Source organism: Ambystoma mexicanum, chromosome 2q (genome assembly GCF_040938575.1).
Source record: "Ambystoma mexicanum isolate Mex_15411 chromosome 2q, UKY_AmexF1_1, whole genome shotgun sequence".
NCBI classification, from domain to species: Eukaryota; Metazoa; Chordata; class Amphibia; order Caudata; family Ambystomatidae; genus Ambystoma; species Ambystoma mexicanum.
This window is the reverse complement of record NC_090924.1, coordinates 1,472,654,220-1,472,673,777: the sequence shown is the minus strand read 5'-3', so window position 1 is coordinate 1,472,673,777 and position 19,558 is coordinate 1,472,654,220. Positions and strand designations below refer to the sequence as shown.

Sequence of the window (19,558 nt, the reverse complement as noted above, 5' to 3'; positions counted from 1 at the left end):
AGCTCCCTCCCAGTGTATAGACAGGCACACAGCTCCCTCCCAGTGAACAGACAGGCACACAGCTCCCTTCCAGTGTATAAATCGGCTGCCTGAGGCACCCCCCCTCTATTTGGGGTGGGGGGAGAGGGCCCCCAAAAATTGTGGGACAGGCCCCCCCGGTGGGTGGGGCAGTAAGGTTTGGGCACCCCGGGGCCAGATTGGCACACCAATGTGCCCCTCTGCACCAAAGCAAGTTTAGTAAACAAAGAAAATAATTCAAAATGGCAGGCTGCCCTTTAGCGGGGGCTGAGGGGCACCCTACACTGCTGGGGAATTTCCTAATGTGAAGGGGGTGCACCTCTCCACCCCCAGCCCATTGGAGGGGCAGCGCATCTCATGTAGCCCTCGCTGGGGGCAGATAAGGGGGGGCTGTCCTGCACTCCTCCCTGGGCCCAGGCGTCCCTTCCTAGAAGCAGATATCTGGTCCGTAGGAGGGCTGCATGACACGGCACCCACTCCATTGCGGGTGGGGTGTGGGGGTATCAACGCCCCATCCCATTAGAACATTCCCCTGTCCCTTTGGGGTGCCCCACAGTCCCCCCTAAAATGCATTCCACCATTTTCATTGGTATGCCAATCTGGCCCCGGGGTGCCCAAATCTTACTGCCCCACCCACTAGGGGGCCTGTCCCACAATTTTTGGGGGCCCTCTCTCCCTCTACTCCCTTACCTAGTAAGCTGCTCCCTGTCCCCACCTCTGTAACACATCCCTGGTGTCTAGTGGCCATTGCTGCCCCCCGATCGAGGGCTCTGTGCCCGATCCGGGAGCAGCAATGCTTACAAACAGGGTGTCGTTGGTAAGGGGAGAATCTCCCCTTTCCAAGGACACCTCCACAAAAAGAATCCCTGGTGTCTAGCGGGCCCCACCCCCCTCCCTCCTTCGCATACCTTATTTTGAGCAGCTTTTTATTTTTATTTTGTTGGCCCCCCACCCCTGGGGGCAGATGGTCACCCATCCACCCCCAGGAGTTTCCATACATGTGGCCCCATGTGTTGGGGCACGGGGGCGCTTACCTAGTAAGCTGCCCCTCCCCACCTCTGTAACACATCCCTGGTGTCTAGTGGCCATTGCTGCCCCCGGATTGAGCGCCTGCGCCTGATCCGGGGGCAGCAATGCTTACAAACAGGGTGTCATTGGAAAGGGGAGAATCTCCCCTTTCCAACAACACCCTCCCCAAAGAAATCCCTGGTGGCTAGGGCCCCCAAACCCCCTCCCCCTTCCCATCATGTATTTTTTATTTTCATTTATTTTATGCCCCCCCCTGGGGGCAGATGGTCACCTGTCTGCCCCCAGGGATCTTTATATATGTGCCCTCATGCTTTGGGGCCTTGGAGGGTGAGGGGGACGCTTACCTAGTATATTACCTATTATACGCTGTTAATGGTACCCTTCGGTACATGTATATATGCTGTATATTTTTTGTAACTCACTGTAACTACTGCTTTTTGTAACATGTTTAAGAGTATGTACATGTATATATGCTGTATATTTGTGTAACTTCTGTAACTACTGCTTTTTGTAACATGTTTAAGAGTATATGCCCGTTTGCCCCTGGGCCTGGTTTTTTGCACTTTATAAATAAAATAAAATCAAATCAAATCAAATCACACAGCTCCCTTTCCATGAACAGACAGGCATACTGCCACCTTCCAGTGTATATACCGGAAAACAGCTCCCTCCCAGTGTACAGACAGGCACACAGCTCCCTCCCAGTGTACAGACAGGCACACAGCTCCCTCCAGTGTATAGACAGGCACACAACTCCCTCCCAGTGTACAGACGGGCACACAGCTCTCTCCAAGTGTAGAGACAGGCACACAGCTCCCTCCCAGTGTACAGATAGGCACACAGCTCCCTCTCAGTTTACAGACAGGCACACAGCTCCCTCCCTGCATACAGACAGGCGCACAACTCCCTCCCCGAGTACAGACAATCGCACAACTACCTCCCAGTACATAGACAGGCACACAGCTCCCTCCCAGTGGACAGACAGGCACATAATTCCCTCCCAGTGGAAAGACAGGTGCACAGCTCTCCCCAACCCCCAGTGCATAGACAGGGACACACCTCCTTCCCAGTGGCGAGACAGGCACATAACTCCCTCCCATTGGAAAGACAGGCCCACAGTTCCCTCCTAGTCTATAGACAGGCGCACAGCTCCCTCCCAGTGTACAGACAGGCACATAACTCCCTCCCAGTGTATAGACAGGCAAACAGTTCCCTTCCAGTGTATATACAGGAGCACAGCTCCCTCCCAGTGTAGGCAGGCACACAGTTCCCGCCCAGTGTACTGACAGGCACACAGCTTCCTCCCAGTGGAAAGACAGGCACACAGCTCCCTCCCAGTGTACAGACATGTACACAGCTCCCTCCCTGTGTACAGACAGGCACATAGATACCTCCCAGTGTATAGGCAGGCACACAGCTCCCTCCCAGTGTACAGCTAGGCACACAGCTCCCTCCCAGCATGCAGACAGGCACACGGCATCCTCTCAGTGTGCAGACAGGCACACAGCTCCATTCCTGTGTATAGACAGACACACAGCTCTCTCCCATAGTATAGACAGACACACGGCTCCCTCCCAGTGTATGGGCAAGCATACAGCTCCCTTTCTGCAAACAGACAGGCACACTGCCACCTTCTAGTGTATATACAGGAACACAGCTCTATCCCAGTGTACAGACAGGCACACGGCTCTCTCCCAGTGTACAGACAGGCACACCGCTCCCTCCCAGTGTATAGACAAGCACACAGCTCCCTCCCAGTGTACAGACAGGCACACAGCTCCCTCCCAGTGTATAGACAGGCACACAGCTCCCTCCCAGTGAACAGACAGGCACACAGCTCCCTTCCAGTGTATAAATCGGCTGCCTGAGGCACCCCCCCTCTATTTGGGGTGGGGGGAGAGGGCCCCCAAAAATTGTGGGACAGGCCCCCCCGGTGGGTGGGGCAGTAAGGTTTGGGCACCCCGGGGCCAGATTGGCACACCAATGTGCCCCTCTGCACCAAAGCAAGTTTAGTAAACAAAGAAAATAATTCAAAATGGCAGGCTGCCCTTTAGCGGGGGCTGAGGGGCACCCTACACTGCTGGGGAATTTCCTAATGTGAAGGGGGTGCACCTCTCCACCCCCAGCCCATTGGAGGGGCAGCGCATCTCATGTAGCCCTCGCTGGGGGCAGATAAGGGGGGGCTGTCCTGCACTCCTCCCTGGGCCCAGGCGTCCCTTCCTAGAAGCAGATATCTGGTCCGTAGGAGGGCTGCATGACACGGCACCCACTCCATTGCGGGTGGGGTGTGGGGGTATCAACGCCCCATCCCATTAGAACATTCCCCTGTCCCTTTGGGGTGCCCCACAGTCCCCCCTAAAATGCATTCCACCATTTTCATTGGTATGCCAATCTGGCCCCGGGGTGCCCAAATCTTACTGCCCCACCCACTAGGGGGCCTGTCCCACAATTTTTGGGGGCCCTCTCTCCCTCTACTCCCTTACCTAGTAAGCTGCTCCCTGTCCCCACCTCTGTAACACATCCCTGGTGTCTAGTGGCCATTGCTGCCCCCCGATCGAGGGCTCTGTGCCCGATCCGGGAGCAGCAATGCTTACAAACAGGGTGTCGTTGGTAAGGGGAGAATCTCCCCTTTCCAAGGACACCTCCACAAAAAGAATCCCTGGTGTCTAGCGGGCCCCACCCCCCTCCCTCCTTCGCATACCTTATTTTGAGCAGCTTTTTATTTTTATTTTGTTGGCCCCCCACCCCTGGGGGCAGATGGTCACCCATCCACCCCCAGGAGTTTCCATACATGTGGCCCCATGTGTTGGGGCACGGGGGCGCTTACCTAGTAAGCTGCCCCTCCCCACCTCTGTAACACATCCCTGGTGTCTAGTGGCCATTGCTGCCCCCGGATTGAGCGCCTGCGCCTGATCCGGGGGCAGCAATGCTTACAAACAGGGTGTCATTGGAAAGGGGAGAATCTCCCCTTTCCAACAACACCCTCCCCAAAGAAATCCCTGGTGGCTAGGGCCCCCAAACCCCCTCCCCCTTCCCATCATGTATTTTTTATTTTCATTTATTTTATGCCCCCCCCTGGGGGCAGATGGTCACCTGTCTGCCCCCAGGGATCTTTATATATGTGCCCTCATGCTTTGGGGCCTTGGAGGGTGAGGGGGACGCTTACCTAGTAAGCAGCCCCCTCTCCCCCTGCACTGTAAAGTCATCACTGGTGTCCCCTTTCCAACGACACCTCCCTCGATCTCCGGCTTGAAATACAGCCGGAGATCGAGGGGGAGCAAGGTGGAGACTCACCTTGTGTTTTCACCACAGCAGCCCGAAATGGCTGCTGCGGTGAAAATTACTTTCACTTTCACTTCGGCGTGCTTTACGCACGCCGACGTGAAACTGAAGTTAATCCAGCCCCATGGCAGTGAGGGGGGACCTCCCCCTCACATAGCCTGTGGGTTGGATTACAATTTTGTGTGATCCCTGCTTTGCAGGGATACAAGGTGCCAAAAAGGACGCGCTATCTCGTCCTTGGCACTACGTAAGTAATTCCAAGGATGAGATAGCTCACCCTTGGCACTGAAGGGGTTAAATCATATGGGCATGTGAGAAGCTTGGCCGGTGAGAGTGCTGCCTAAGTGGCGGGTGACACCCGCAAAATGCGTGTGAGTTAAGAGGTATGGGTGTTCCCGGATACAATGGCACCGGTAAGCTTACTGTTGCCGTTGCATCCGGACCGCCATACTATGAGATGCTCTTGCGGGCAGAAGTCGGATGCACCGGCACCATTATAAAAGGTGCCGGTGCATCCAACGTCCCAATTCACTATGGGGCTGAAATGGGAATGGGGACTGACAGGCACCAGCACCTGGCAATTTAGGAATTACCCGGTAATTCCTCATTGCCAGGTGCCGGTATGTTGACGAGTTTGTCGGCAGCCGCGCCGGTTTTACTGGCGCGGCTACCGCCAAACTCGTAGAGAGGCCCACTGTAATGTAAATGTTATGTGTGCTGTGTTTTATGATGTATCATGTCGTTGTTTCAACATGATACCTAACCTTGGTGTGGGATGTCATGATTTACGGCCCCACGTGTTGGTGACACATGTCATGGTCTCAATAACAGGGGCGCACAGGTGACCAACTGAACACCCCGACTCCTGTTTCTATTCATTGCCTCCCCGTGCTGTGCGCTTTAAAAATGTTAATAAATAATATATTTTTTTTAAAAGTGCAAGCATGGGGGGGGGGTGTTTTCCAAGCCCATATCAGGCATGCCCCTCCTGCATGCTCTTTGCAGTGTCCCTTTCTACGCATGCCCTGATGAGCGGTACCTCTGCCCTGCGCATGCGCTAATGAGCAGTGTCTTTGCACTGCGCATGCGCTAATAAGCAGTGTCTTTGCACTGCGCATGTCTGTTCACAGGCTCTACAGCCCGGCTTTACCACTGCAGACAGTAGCCCGGATATCTTCGTTCATTCTCTGAGGCTCCGGGGGATGGATGCGCTCTGCATGTGGCGAGTCCACCTTGGGAGTGTTCATTATCGCGGGCTATTTCCGTTATCTGCTGCGCATGCCTCCTTGGTCCGTATCCAAGCAGCACGCATGCGTTTTCTATTGCGCGCTGTCCGGTAGCCATTTGTACGCATGTGCTCGATGTCGGTGTCTCTCTACTGCGCATGTCAGTGCAGCGCCTCCACTGCGCATGTCTGTTCAGCGTCTGCACTGCGCATGTCAGTGCAGGGCCTTTGCACCCTGTCTCTTAATGGTTTAAGTGCAACGCAAGATGGTGCCGTCATGGCGTCATTTACTGGCGGTGAGTCATTCCACCCTCCTCTGGGCGGGAACAGAGGCTTTTGCGGAGAAATGTCTACTCGGCTTTTCCTTCATTTGCCCTTTCTATTGTGCCTGCGAGGGTGGGTGTGGATGGGGGTGGTTATGATGGAGGGGGTGTGGATGGGAGGATTGGGGGTAGGTTATGATGGGTGGGGCAGATGATGCTGATGGGGGTAGGGGTGGTTATGATGGAGGGGGTGTGGATGGGGCGATTGGGGGTAGGTTATGATGGTTGGGGCAGATGATGATGATGATGGGGGTGGTTATGATGGAGGGGGTGTGGATGGGGGTATTGGGGGTAGGTTATGATGGTTGGGGCAGATGATGATGATGATGGGGGTGGTTATGATGGAGGGGGTGTGGATGGGGGGATTGGGGGTAGGTTATGATGGTTGTGGCAGATGATGATGATGATGGGGGTGGTTATGATGGAGGGGGTGTGGATGGGGGGATTGGGGGTAGGTTATGATGGTTGGGGCAGATGATGATGATGATGGGGGTGGTTATGATGGAGGGGGTGTGGATGGGTGGATTGGGGGTAGGTTATGATGGTTGGGGCAGATGATGATGGGGGTAGGGGTGGGTATGATGGAGGGGGTGTGGATGGGGGTATTGGGGGTAGGTTATGATGGTTGGGGCAGATGATGATGATGATGGGGGTGGTTATGATGGAGGGGGTGTGGATGGGGGGATTGGGGGTAGGTTATGATGGTTGGGGCAGATGATGATGATGATGGGGGTGGTTATGATGGAGGGGGTGTGGATGGGGGGATTGGGGGTAGGTTATGATGGTTGGGGCAGATGATGATGGGGGTGGTTATGATGGAGGGGGTGTGGATGGGGGTATTGGGGGTAGGTTATGATGGTTGGGGCAGATGATGCTGATGGGGGTAGGGGTGGTTATGATGGAGGGGTGTGGATGGGGGTATTGGGGGTAGGTTATGATGGTTGGGGCTGATGATGATGATGGGGGTAGGGGTGGTTGTGATGGAGGGGGTGTGGATGGGGGTATTGGGGGTAGGTTATGATGGTTGGGGCAGATGATGATGATGGGGGTGGTTATGATGGAGGGGGTGTGGATGGGGGTATTTGGGGTAGGTTATGATGGTTGGGGCAGATGATGATGATGATGGGGGTGGTTATGATGGAGGGGGTGTGGATGGGGGTATTGGGGGTAGGTTATGATGGTTGGGGCAGATGATGATGATGATGGGGGTGGTTATGATGGAGGGGGTGTGGATGGGGGTATTGGGGGTAGGTTATGATGGTTGGGGCAGATGATGCTGATGGGGGTAGGGGTGGTTATGATGGAGGGGTGTGGATGGGGGTATTGGGGGTAGGTTATGATGGTTGGGGCTGATGATGATGATGATGGGGGTAGGGGTGGTTGTGATGGAGGGGTGTGGATGGGGGTAGGTTATGATGGTTGGGGCAGATGATGATGATGGGGGTGGTTATGATGGAGGGGGTGTGGATGGGGGTATTGGGGGTAGGTTATGATGGTTGGGGCAGATGATGATGATGATGGGGGTGGTTATGATGGAGGGGGTGTGGATGGGGGTATTGGGGGTAGGTTATGATGGTTGGGGCAGATGATGCTGATGGGGGTAGGGGTGGTTATGATGGAGCGGTGTGGATGGGGGTATTGGGGGTAGGTTATGATGGTTGGGGCTGATGATGATGATGGGGGTAGGGGTGGTTGTGATGGAGGGGGTGTGGATGGGGGGGTATTGGGGGTAGGTTATGATGGTTGGGGCAGATGATGATGATGGGGGTGGTTATGATGGAGGGGGTGTGGATGGGGGTATTGGGGGTAGGTTATGATGGTTGGGGCAGATGATGATGATGATGGGGGTAGGGGTGGTTATGATGGAGGGGTGTGGATGGGGGGGATTGGGGGTAGGTTATGATGGTTGGGGTATATGATGATGATGATGGGGGTGGTTATGATGGAGGGGGTGTGGATGGGGGGATTGGGGGTAGGTTATGATGGGTGGGGCAGATGATGATGTTGGGGGTAGGGGTGGGTATGATGGAGGGGGTGTGGATGGGGGTATTGGGGGTAGGTTATGATGGTTGGGGCAGATGATGATGATGATGATGGGGGTAGGGGTGGTTATGATGGAGGGGTGTGGATGGGGGGGATTGGGGGTAGGTTATGATGGTTGGGGTATATGATGATGATGATGATGGGGGTGGTTATGATGGAGGGGGTGTGGATGGGGGGGATTGGGGGTAGGTTATGATGGGTGGGGCAGATGATGATGTTGGGGGTAGGGGTGGGTATGATGGAGGGGGTGTGGATGGGGGTATTGGGGGTAGGTTATGATGGTTGGGGCAGATGATGATGGGGGTAGTGGTGGTTATGATGGATGGGGTGTGGATGGGGGGATTGGGGGTAGGTTATGATGGTTGGGGCAGATGATGATGGGGTAGGGGTGGTTATGATGGAGGGGGTGTGGATGGGGGGTATTGGGGGTAGGTTATGATGGTTGGGGCAGATGATGATGGGGGTGGTTATGATGGAGGGGGTGTGGATGGGGGTATTGGGGGTAGGCTATGATGATTGGGGCAGATGATGATGGGGTAGGGGTGGTTATGATGGAGGGGGTGTGGATGGGGGGTATTGGGGGTAGGTTATGATGGTTGGGGCAGATGATGATGATGGGGGTAGGGGTGGTTATGATGGAGGGGGTGTGGATGGGGGTAGGTTATGATGGTTGGGGCAGATGATGATGATGATGGGGGTAGGGGTGGTTATGATGGAGGGGTGTGGATGGGGGGGATTGGGGGTAGGTTATGATGGTTGGGGTATATGATGATGATGATGATGATGATGGGGGTGGTTATGATGGAGGGGGTGTGGATGGGGGGATTGGGGGTAGGTTATGATGGTTGGGGCAGATGATGATGGGGGTAGGGGTGGGTATGATGGAGGGGGTGTGGGTGGGGGTATTGGGGGTAGGTTATGATGGTTGGGGCAGATGATGATGATGATGGGGGTGGTTATGATGGAGGGGGTGTGGATGGGGGGATTGGGGGTAGGTTATGATGGTTGGGGCAGATGATGATGATGATGGGGGTGGTTATGATGGAGGGGGTGTGGATGGGGGGATTGGGGGTAGGTTATGATGGTTGGGGCAGATGATGATGGGGGTGGTTATGATGGAGGGGGTGTGGATGGGGGTAGGTTATGATGGTTGGGGCAGATGATGCTGATGGGGGTAGGGGTGGTTATGATGGAGGGGTGTGGATGGGGGTATTGGGGGTAGGTTATGATGGTTGGGGCTGATGATGATGATGGGGGTAGGGGTGGTTGTGATGGAGGGGGTGTGGATGGGGGTATTGGGGGTAGGTTATGATGGTTGGGGCAGATGATGATGATGGGGGTGGTTATGATGGAGGGGGTGTGGATGGGGGTATTTGGGGTAGGTTATGATGGTTGGGGCAGATGATGATGATGATGGGGGTGGTTATGATGGAGGGGGTGTGGATGGGGGTATTGGGGGTAGGTTATGATGGTTGGGGCAGATGATGATGATGATGGGGGTGGTTATGATGGAGGGGGTGTGGATGGGGGTATTGGGGGTAGGTTATGATGGTTGGGGCAGATGATGCTGATGGGGGTAGGGGTGGTTATGATGGAGGGGTGTGGATGGGGGTATTGGGGGTAGGTTATGATGGTTGGGGCTGATGATGATGATGATGGGGGTAGGGGTGGTTGTGATGGAGGGGTGTGGATGGGGGTAGGTTATGATGGTTGGGGCAGATGATGATGATGGGGGTGGTTATGATGGAGGGGGTGTGGATGGGGGTATTGGGGGTAGGTTATGATGGTTGGGGCAGATGATGATGATGATGGGGGTGGTTATGATGGAGGGGGTGTGGATGGGGGTATTGGGGGTAGGTTATGATGGTTGGGGCAGATGATGCTGATGGGGGTAGGGGTGGTTATGATGGAGCGGTGTGGATGGGGGTATTGGGGGTAGGTTATGATGGTTGGGGCTGATGATGATGATGGGGGTAGGGGTGGTTGTGATGGAGGGGGTGTGGATGGGGGGGTATTGGGGGTAGGTTATGATGGTTGGGGCAGATGATGATGATGGGGGTGGTTATGATGGAGGGGGTGTGGATGGGGGTATTGGGGGTAGGTTATGATGGTTGGGGCAGATGATGATGATGATGGGGGTAGGGGTGGTTATGATGGAGGGGTGTGGATGGGGGGGATTGGGGGTAGGTTATGATGGTTGGGGTATATGATGATGATGATGGGGGTGGTTATGATGGAGGGGGTGTGGATGGGGGGATTGGGGGTAGGTTATGATGGGTGGGGCAGATGATGATGTTGGGGGTAGGGGTGGGTATGATGGAGGGGGTGTGGATGGGGGTATTGGGGGTAGGTTATGATGGTTGGGGCAGATGATGATGATGATGATGGGGGTAGGGGTGGTTATGATGGAGGGGTGTGGATGGGGGGGATTGGGGGTAGGTTATGATGGGTGGGGCAGATGATGATGTTGGGGGTAGGGGTGGGTATGATGGAGGGGGTGTGGATGGGGGTATTGGGGGTAGGTTATGATGGTTGGGGCAGATGATGATGGGGGTAGTGGTGGTTATGATGGATGGGGTGTGGATGGGGGGATTGGGGGTAGGTTATGATGGTTGGGGCAGATGATGATGGGGTAGGGGTGGTTATGATGGAGGGGGTGTGGATGGGGGGTATTGGGGGTAGGTTATGATGGTTGGGGCAGATGATGATGGGGGTGGTTATGATGGAGGGGGTGTGGATGGGGGTATTGGGGGTAGGCTATGATGATTGGGGCAGATGATGATGGGGTAGGGGTGGTTATGATGGAGGGGGTGTGGATGGGGGGTATTGGGGGTAGGTTATGATGGTTGGGGCAGATGATGATGATGGGGGTAGGGGTGGTTATGATGGAGGGGGTGTGGATGGGGGTATTGGGGGTAGGTTATGATGGTTGGGGCAGATGATGATGATGATGGGGGTAGGGGTGGTTATGATGGAGGGGTGTGGATGGGGGGGATTGGGGTAGGTTATGATGGTTGGGGTATATGATGATGATGATGATGATGGGGGTGGTTATGATGGAGGGGGTGTGGATGGGGGGGATTGGGGGTAGGTTATGATGGGTGGGGCAGATGATGATGTTGGGGGTAGGGGTGGGTATGATGGAGGGGGTGTGGATGGGGTATTGGGGGTAGGTTATGATGGTTGGGGCAGATGATGATGATGGGGGTAGGGGTGGTTATGATGGAGGGGTGTGGATGGGGGGGATTGGGGGTAGGTTATGATGGTTGGGGTATATGATGATGATGATGATGGGGGTGGTTATGATGGAGGGGGTGTGGATGGGGGGGATTGGGGGTAGGTTATGATGGGTGGGGCAGATGATGATGTTGGGGTAGGGGTGGGTATGATGGAGGGGGTGTGGATGGGGCTATTGGGGGTAGGTTATGATGGTTGGGGCAGATGATGATGGGGGTAGTGGTGGTTATGATGGAGGGGGGTGTGGATGGGGGGATTGGGGGTAGGTTATGATGGTTGGGGCAGATGATGATGGGGTAGGGGTGGTTATGATGGAGGGGGTGTGGATGGGGGGTATTGGGGGTAGGTTATGATGGTTGGGGCAGATGATGATGGGGTGGTTATGATGGAGGGGGTGTGGATGGGGGTATTGGGGGTAGGCTATGATGGTTGGGGCAGATGATGATGGGGTAGGGGTGGTTATGATGGAGGGGGTGTGGATGGGGGGTATTGGGGGTAGGTTATGATGGTTGGGGCAGATGATGATGGGGGTAGGGGTGGTTTATGATGGAGGGGTGTGGATGGGGGGTATTGGGGGTAGGTTATGATGGTTGGGGCAGATGATGATGATGATGGGGGTGGTTATGATGGAGGGGGTGTGGATGGGGGGATTGGGGGTAGGTTATGATGGGTGGGGCAGATGATGATGTTGGGGGTAGGGGTGGGTATGATGGAGGGGGTGTGGATGGGGGGTATTGGGGGTAGGTTATGATGGTTGGGGCAGATGATGGGGTGGTTATGATGGAGGGGGTGTGGATGGGGGTATTGGGGATAGGCTATGATGGTTGGGGCAGATGATGATGGGGTAGGGGTGGTTATGATGGAGGGGGTGTGGATGGGGGGTATTGGGGGTAGGTTATGATGGTTGGGGCAGATGATGATGGGGGTAGGGGTGGTTATGATGGAGGGGTGTGGATGGGGGTATTGGGGGTAGGTTATGATGGTTGGGGCAGATGATGATGATGATGGGGGTGGTTATGATGGAGGGGGTGTGGATGGGGGGGTTGGGGGTAGGTTATGATGGGTGGGGCAGATGATGATGTTGGGGGTAGGGGTGGGTATGATGGAGGGGGTGTGGATGGGGGTATTGGGGGTAGGTTATGATGGTTGGGGCAGATGATGGGGGTGGTTATGATGGAGGGGGTGTGGATGGGGGGGATTGGGGGTAGGTTATGATGGGTGGGGCAGATGATGATGATGGGGGTAGGGGTGGGTATGATGGAGGGGGTGTGGATGGGGGTATTGGGGGTAGGTTATGATGGGTGGGGCAGATGATGATGTTGGGGGTAGGGGTGGGTATGATGGAGGGGGTGTGGATGGGGGTATTGGGGGTAGGTTATGATGGGTGGGGCAGATGATGATGATGATGGGGGTAGGGGTGGTTATGATGGAGGGGTGTGGATGGGGGTAATTGGGGGTAGGTTATGATGGTTGGGGCAGATGATGGGGGTGGTTATGATGGAGGGGGTGTGGATGGAGGGGATTGGGGGTAGGGTATGATGGGTGGGGCAGATGATGATGTTTGGGGTAGGGGTGGGTATGATGGAGGGGGTGTGGATGGGGGTATTGGGGGTAGGTTATGATGGTTGGGCAGATGATGGGGGTGGTTATGATGGAGGGGGTGTGGATGGGGGGGTTGGGGGTAGGTTATGATGGTTGGGGCAGATGATGATGATGGGGGTAGGGGTGGTTATCATGGAGGGGTGTGGATGGGGGTATTGGGGGTAGGTTATGATGGTTGGGGCAGATGATGATGATGGGGGTAGGGGTGGGTATGATGGAGGGGGTGTGGATGGGGGTATTGGGGGTAGGTTATGATGGTTGGGGCAGATGATGATGATGATGATGGGGGTAGGGGTGGTTATGATGGAGGGGTGTGGATGGGGGGGATTGGGGGTAGGTTATGATGGTTGGGGTATATGATGATGATGATGATGGGGGTGGTTATGATGGAGGGGGTGGGATGGGGGGATTGGGGGTAGGTTATGATGGGTGGGGCAGATGATGATGTTGGGGGTAGGGGTGGGTATGATGGAGGGGGTGTGGATGGGGGTATTGGGGGTAGGTTATGATGGTTGGGGCAGATGATGATGGGGGTAGTGGTGGTTATGATGGATGGGGTGTGGATGGGGGGGATTGGGGGTAGGTTATGATGGTTGGGGCAGATGATGGGGTAGGGGTGGTTATGATGGAGGGGGTGTGGATGGGGGGTATTGGGGGTAGGTTATGATGGTTGGGGCAGATGATGATGGGGGTGGTTATGATGGAGGGGGTGTGGATGGGGGTATTGGGGGTAGGCTATGATGATTGGGGCAGATGATGATGGGGTAGGGGTGGTTATGATGGAGGGGGTGTGGATGGGGGGTATTGGGGGTAGGTTATGATGGTTGGGGCAGATGATGATGATGGGGGTAGGGGTGGTTATGATGGAGGGGGTGTGGATGGGGGTATTGGGGGTAGGTTATGATGGTTGGGGCAGATGATGATGATGATGGGGGTAGGGGTGGTTATGATGGAGGGGTGTGGATGGGGGGATTGGGGGTAGGTTATGATGGTTGGGGTATATGATGATGATGATGATGATGGGGGTGGTTATGATGGAGGGGGTGTGGATGGGGGGGATTGGGGGTAGGTTATGATGGGTGGGGCAGATGATGATGTTGGGGGTAGGGGTGGGTATGATGGAGGGGGTGTGGATGGGGTATTGGGGGTAGGTTATGATGGTTGGGGCAGATGATGATGATGGGGGTAGGGGTGGTTATGATGGAGGGGTGTGGATGGGGGGGATTGGGGGTAGGTTATGATGGTTGGGGTATATGATGATGATGATGATGATGGGGGTGGTTATGATGGAGGGGGTGTGGATGGGGGGGATTGGGGGTAGGTTATGATGGGTGGGGCAGATGATGATGTGGGGTAGGGGTGGGTATGATGGAGGGGGTGTGGATGGGGCTATTGGGGGTAGGTTATGATGGTTGGGGCAGATGATGATGGGGGTAGTGGTGGTTATGATGGAGGGGGTGTGGATGGGGGGATTGGGGGTAGGTTATGATGGTTGGGGCAGATGATGATGGGGTAGGGGTGGTTATGATGGAGGGGGTGTGGATGGGGGGTATTGGGGGTAGGTTATGATGGTTGGGGCAGATGATGATGGGGTGGTTATGATGGAGGGGGTGTGGATGGGGGTATTGGGGGTAGGCTATGATGGTTGGGGCAGATGATGATGGGGTAGGGGTGGTTATGATGGAGGGGGTGTGGATGGGGGGTATTGGGGGTAGGTTATGATGGTTGGGGCAGATGATGATGGGGTAGGGGTGGTTATGATGGAGGGGTGTGGATGGGGGGTATTGGGGGTAGGTTATGATGGTTGGGGCAGATGATGATGATGATGGGGGTGGTTATGATGGAGGGGGTGTGGATGGGGGGGATTGGGGGGTAGGTTATGATGGGTGGGGCAGATGATGATTGTTGGGGGTAGGGGTGGGTATGATGGAGGGGGTGTGGATGGGGGGTATTGGGGGTAGGTTATGATGGTTGGGGCAGATGATGATGGGGGTGGTTATGATGGAGGGGTGTGGATGGGGGTATTGGGGATAGGCTATGATGGTTGGGGCAGATGATGATGGGGTAGGGGTGGTTATGATGGAGGGGGTGTGGATGGGGGGTATTGGGGTAGGTATGATGGGTTGGGGCAGATGATGATGGGGTAGGGGTGGTTATGATGGAGGGGTGTGGATGGGGGTATTGGGGGTAGGTTATGATGTTGGGGCAGATGATGATGATGATGGGGGTGGTTATGATGGAGGGGGTGTGGATGGGGGGGTTGGGGGTAGGTTATGATGGGTGGGGCAGATGATGATGTTGGGGGTAGGGGTGGGTATGATGGAGGGGGTGTGGATGGGGGTATTGGGGGTAGGTTATGATGGTTGGGGCAGATGATGGGGGTGGTTATGATGGAGGGGGTGTGGATGGGGGGGATTGGGGGTAGGTTATGATGGGTGGGGCAGATGATGATGATGGGGGTAGGGGTGGGTATGATGGAGGGGGTGTGGATGGGGGTATTGGGGGTAGGTTATGATGGGTGGGGCAGATGATGATGTTGGGGGTAGGGGTGGGTATGATGGGAGGGGGTGTGATGGGGGTATTGGGGGTATGGGGTAGGTTATGATGGGTGGGGCAGATGATGATGATGATGGGGGTAGGGGTGGTTATGATGGAGGGGTGTGGATGGGGGTATTGGGGGTAGGTTATGATGGTTGGGGCAGATGATGGGGGTGGTTATGATGGAGGGGGTGTGGATGGATGGGATTGGGGTAGGGTATGATGGGTGGGGCAGATGATGATGTTTGGGGTAGGGGTGGGTATGATGGAGGGGGTGTGGATGGGGGTATTGGGGGTAGGTTATGGATGGTTGGGGCAGATGATGGGGGTGGTTATGATGGAGGGGGTGTGGATGGGGGGGTTGGGGGTAGGTTATGATGGTTGGGGCAGATGATGATGATGGGGGTAGGGGTGGTTATCATGGAGGGGTGTGGATGGGGGTATTGGGGGTAGGTTATGATGGTTGGGGCAGATGATGATGATGGGGGTAGGGGTGGGTATGATGGAGGGGGTGTGGATGGGGGTAGGTTATAATGGTTGGGGCAGATGATGATGAGGGTGGGTATGATGGAGGGGGTGTGGATGGGGGTATTGGGGGTAGGGGGTATTGGGGGTAGGTTATGATGGTTGGGGCAGATGATGATGATGGGGTGGTTATGATGGAGGGGGTGTGGATGGGGGGATTGGGGGTAGGTTATGATGGGTGGGGCAGATGATGTTGTGGGTAGGGTGGGTATGATGGAGGGGGTGTGGATGGGGGTATTGGGGGTAGGTTATGATGGTTGGGGCAGATGATGATGATGGGGGTAGGGGTGGGTATGATGGAGGGGGTGTGGATGGGGGTATTGGGGGTAGGTTATAATGGTTGGGGCAGATGATGATGATGATGGGGGTGGGTATGATGGAGGGGGTGTGGATGGGGGTATTGCGGGTAGGGGGTATTGGGGGTAGGTTATGATGGTTGGGGCAGATGATGATGATGATGGGGTGGTTATGATGGAGGGGGTGTGGATGGGGGGATTGGGGGTAGGTTATGATGGGTGGGGCAGATGATGATGTTGTGGGTAGGGGTGGGTATGATGGAGGGGGTGTGGATGGGGGTATTGGGGGTAGGTTATGATGGTTGGGGCAGATGATGATGATGATGGGGGTAGGGGTGGTTATGATGGAGGGGTGTGGATGGGGATATTGGGGGTAGGTTATGATGGTTGGGGCAGATGATGATGTTGGGGGTAGGGGTGGTTATGATGGAGGGGTGTGGATGGGGGGATTGGGGTAGGTTATGATGGGTGGGGCAGATGATGATGTTGGGGGTAGGGGTGGTTATGATGGAGGGGTGTGGATGGGGGGATTGGGGGTAGGTTATGATGGTTGGGGCAGATGAAGATGATGATGGGGGTGGTTATGATGGAGGGGGTGTGGATGGGGGGATTGGGGGTAGGTTATGATGGGTGGGGCAGATGATGATGTTGGGGGTAGGGGTGGTTATGATGGAGGGGTGTGGATGGGGGTATTGGGGGTAGGTTATGATGGTTGGGGCAGATGATGGGGGTGGTTATGATGGAGGGGGTGTGGATGGGGGTATTGGGGGTAGGTTATGATGGTTGGGGCAGATGATGCTGATGGGGGTAGGGGTGGTTATGATGGAGGGGTGTGGATGGGGGTATTGGGGGTAGGTTATGATGGTTGGGGCTGATGATGATGATGGGGGTAGGGGTGGTTGTGATGGAGGGGGTGTGGATGGGGGTATTGGGGGTAGGTTATGATGGTTGGGGCAGATGATGATGATGGGGTGGTTTATGATGGAGGGGGTGTGGATGGGGGTATTTTGGGGTAGGTTATGATGGTTGGGGCAGATGATGATGATGATGGGGGTGGTTATGATGGAGGGGGTGTGGATGGGGGTATTGGGGGTAGGTTATGATGGTTGGGGCAGATGATGATGATGATGGGGTGGTTATGATGGAGGGGGTGTGGATGGGGTATTGGGGGTAGGTTATGATGGTTGGGGCAGATGATGCTGATGGGGGTAGGGGTGGTTATGATGGAGGGGTGTGGATGGGGGTATTGGGGGTAGGTTATGATGGTTGGGGCTGATGATGATGATGATGATGGGGGTAGGGGTGGTTGGTGATGGAGGGGTGTGGATGGGGGTAGGTTATGATGGTTGGGGCAGATGATGATGATGGGGGTGGTTATGATGGAGGGGGTGTGGATGGGGGTATTGGGGGTAGGTTATGATGGTTGGGGCAGATGATGATGATGATGGGGGTGGTTATGATGGAGGGGGTGTGGATGGGGGTATTGGGGGTAGGTTATGATGGTTGGGGCAGATGATGCTGATGGGGGTAGGGGTGGTTATGATGGAGCGGTGTGGATGGGGGTATTGGGGGTAGGTTATGATGGTTGGGGCTGATGATGATGGGGGTAGGGGTGGTTGTGATGGAGGGGGGTGTGGATGGGGGGGTATTGGGGGTAGGTTATGATGGTTGGGGCAGATGATGATGATGGGGGTGGTTATGATGGAGGGGGTGTGGATGGGGGTATTGGGGGTAGGTTATGATGGTTGGGGCAGATGATGATGATGATGGGGGTAGGGGTGGTTATGATGGAGGGGTGTGGATGGGGGGGATTGGGGTAGGTTATGATGGTTGGGGTATATGATGATGATGATGGGGGTGGTTATGATGGAGGGGGTTGGATGGGGGGATTGGGGGTAGGTTATGATGGGTGGGGCAGATGATGATGTTGGGGGTAGGGGTGGGTATGATGGAGGGGGTGTGGATGGGGGTATTGGGGGTAGGTTATGATGGTTGGGGCAGATGATGATGATGGGGGTAGGGGTGGTTATGATGGAGGGGTGTGGATGGGGGGGATTGGGGGTAGGTTATGATGGTTGGGGTATATGATGATGATGATGATGGGGGTGGTTATGATGGAGGGGGTGTGGATGGGGGGGATTGGGGTAGGTTATGATGGGTGGGGCAGATGATGATGTTGGGGGTAGGGGTGGGTATGATGGAGGGGGTGTGGATGGGGGTATTGGGGGTAGGTTATGATGGTTGGGGGCAGATGATGATGGGGGTAGTGGTGGTTATGATGGATGGGGTGTGGATGGGGGGATTGGGGGTAGGTTATGATGGTTGGGGCAGATGATGATGGGGTAGGGGTGGTTATGATGGAGGGGGTGTGGATGGGGGGTATTGGGGGGTAGGTTATGATGGTTGGGGCAGATGATGATGGGGGTGGTTATGATGGAGGGGGTGTGGATGGGGGTATTGGGGGTAGGCTATGATGATTGGGGCAGATGATGATGGGGTAGGGGTGGTTATGATGGAGGGGGTGTGGATGGGGGGTATTGGGGGTAGGTTATGATGGTTGGGGCAGATGATGATGATGGGGGTAGGGGTGGTTATGATGGAGGGGGTGTGGATGGGGGTATTGGGGGTAGGTTATGATGGTTGGGGCAGATGATGATGATGATGGGGGTAGGGGTGGTTATGATGGAGGGGTGTGGATGGGGGGGATTGGGGGTAGGTTATGATGGTTGGGGTATATGATGATGATGATGATGATGGGGGTGGTTATGATGGAGGGGGTGTGGATGGGGGGGATTGGGGGTAGGTTATGATGGGTGGGGCAGATGATGATGTTGGGGGTAGGGGTGGGTATGATGGAGGGGGTGTGGAAGGGGTATTGGGGGTAGGTTATGATGGTTGGGGCAGATGATGATGATGATGGGGGTAGGGGTGATTATGATGGAGGGGTGTGGATGGGGGGGATTGGGGGTAGGTTATGATGGTTGGGGTATATGATGATGATGATGGGGGTGGTTATGATGGAGGGGGTGTGGATGGGGGGGATTGGGGGTAGGTTATGATGGGTGGGGCAGATGATGATGTTGGGGGTAGGGGTGGGTATGATGGAGGGGGGTGTGGATGGGGCTATTGGGGGTAGGTTATGATGGTTGGGGCAGATGATGATGGGGGTAGTGGTGGTTATGATGGAGGGGTGTGGATGGGGGGATTGGGGGTAGGTTATGATGGTTGGGGCAGATGATGATGGGGTAGGGGTGGTTATGATGGAGGGGGTGTGGATGGGGGGGTATTGGGGGTAGGTTATGATGGTTGGGGCAGATGATGATGGGGGGTGGTTATGATGGAGGGGGTGTGGATGGGGTATTGGGGTAGGCTATGATGGTTTGGGGCAGATGATGATGGGGGTAGGGTGGGGGTGGGTGGGAGGGGGGGGGATGTGGGGG

General features: G+C 55.5%; 1 protein-coding gene across 1 annotated transcript in view; it reads left to right on the top strand.

Moving 5' to 3' along the window:
- Positions 1-5,749: 5,749 nt before the first annotated feature.
- Positions 5,750-19,558, top strand: part of LOC138570280 (zinc finger protein 432-like) — a 57,509-nt gene continuing 43,700 nt past the window's right edge. The window contains exon 1 of the mRNA XM_069649048.1: positions 5,750-5,850. The gene's annotated coding sequence lies outside the window, so the exon portion shown is untranslated. The remainder of the gene's footprint in view (positions 5,851-19,558) is intronic.